The 1,987-nt window shown below is 42.1% G+C and overlaps 1 non-coding gene across 1 annotated transcript; it reads left to right on the forward strand.

Moving 5' to 3' along the window:
• Positions 1-1,373: 1,373 nt before the first annotated feature.
• On the forward strand, positions 1,374-1,481 carry LOC112767349 (small nucleolar RNA R71). Its single transcript, XR_003184878.1, has one exon. It is a non-coding gene; the product is annotated as a small nucleolar RNA R71 (small nucleolar RNA).
• Positions 1,482-1,987: the final 506 nt, after the last annotated feature.

A 1,987-nucleotide genomic window follows, 5' to 3' on the forward strand; every position in this document is an offset into this window, starting at 1 on the left:
GCACTTCCCAGTCTCTAGGACTATGAAATCAGCAGGGATGTAATGGCCTTCAACTTTTACTAGAACATCATCTACAAGTCCATAAGCTTGTTTTCTTGAATTGTCTGCCATCTCTAGTGAGATTCTTGCAGCTTGTACCTCAAAGATCCCTAGCTTCTCCATTACAGAGAGAGGCATGAGGTTTATGCTTGACCCTAGGTCACACAGAGCCTTCTTAAAGGTCATGGTGCCTATTGTACAAGGTATTGAGAACTTCCCAGGGTCTTGTCTCTTTTGAGGTAGTTTCTGCCTAGACAAATCAGCCAGTTCTTCGGTGAGCAAAGGGGGTTCATCCTCCCAAGTCTCATTACCAAATAACTTGTCATTTAGCTTCATGATTGCTCCAAGGTATTTAGCAACTTGCTCTTCAGTGACATCTTCATCCTCTTCAGAGGAAGAATACTCATCAAGCTCATGAATGGCAGAAGTAAATCCAATGGAATCTCTATGGTCTCAGTGTGAGCCTCAGATTCCCATGGTTCCTCATTAGGGAACTCATTGGAGGCCAGTGGACGTCTATTGAGGTCTTCCTTAGTGGCGCTCACTGCCTCTTTCTCCTCTCCAAGTTCGGCCATGTTGATGGCCTTACACTCTCCTTTCAGATTCTCTTCTGTATTGCTTGGAAGAGTACTAGGAGGAAGTTCAGTAACTTTCTTACTCAGTTGACCCACTTGTGCCACCAAGATTCTAATGGAGAATCTTGTTTCAGTCATGAAACTTTGAGTGGTTTTAATTAGATCAGAGACCATGGTTGCTAAGTCAGAGTGGCTCTGCTTAGAATTCTCTGTCCGTTGCTGAGAAGATGATGGAAAAGGCTTGCCATTGCTAAACCTGTTTCTTCCACCATTATTGTTGTTGAAACCTTGTTGAGGTCTATGTTGATCCTTCCATGAGAGATTTGGATGATTTCTCCATGAAGGATTATAGGTGTTTCCATAGGGTTCTCCCATGTAATTCACCTCTTCCATTGAAGGGTTCTCAGGATCATAAGCTTCTTCTTCAGATGAAGCATCCTTAGTACTGCCTGGTGCAGCTTGCATTCCAGACAGACTTTGAGAAATCATATTGATTTGCTGAGTCAATATTTTGTTTTGAGCCAATATGGCATTCAGAATATCAATCTCAAGAACTCCTTTCTTCTAATTCGTCCCATTGTTCACAGAATTCCTTTCAGAAGTGTACATGAATTGGTTTTTTGCAACCATTTCAATGAGTTCTTGAGCTTCTGTAGGCGTCTTCTTCAGATGAAGAGATCCTCCAGCAGAGCTATCCAATGACATCTTGGACAGTTCAGACAAACCATCATTGAAGATACCTATGATGCTCCACTCAGAAAGCATGTCAGAAGGACACTTTCTGATCAATTGTTTGTATCTTTCCCAAGCTTCATAGAGGGATTCACCTTCCTTTTGTCTGAAGGTTTGGACTTCCATTCTAAGCTTACTCAATTTTTGAGGTGGAAAGAGCTTTGCCAAGAAGGCATTGACTAGCTTTTCCGAAGAGTTCAGGCTTTCTTTAGGTTGTGAATCCAATCATATCCTAGCTCTGTCTCTTACAGCAAAAGGGAATAGCATAAGTCTGTAGACCTCAGGGTCAACCCCATTAGTCTTGACAGTGTCATAGATTTGCAAGAACTCAGCTAAAAACTAATGAGGATCTTCTAATGGAAGTCCATGGAATTTGCAATTTTGTTGCATTAGAGAAACTAATTGAGGCTTAAGCTCAAAGTTGTTTGCTCCAATGGCAGGGATAGAGATGCTTCTCCCATAGAAGTCGGGAGTAGGTGCAGTAAAGTCACCCAGCATCTTCGTTGCATTGTTGGCATTGTTGTTGTTTTTGGCTGCCATGTCTTCTTCTTTGAAGAATTCTGTTAGGTCCTCTATAGAAAGTTGTGTTTTAGCTTCTCTTAGCTTTCGCTTCAAGGTCCTTTCAGGTTCAGGGTCAGCCT

This window comes from Arachis hypogaea, chromosome 2 (assembly GCF_003086295.3).
Source record: "Arachis hypogaea cultivar Tifrunner chromosome 2, arahy.Tifrunner.gnm2.J5K5, whole genome shotgun sequence".
Classification (NCBI taxonomy): domain Eukaryota; kingdom Viridiplantae; phylum Streptophyta; class Magnoliopsida; order Fabales; family Fabaceae; genus Arachis; species Arachis hypogaea.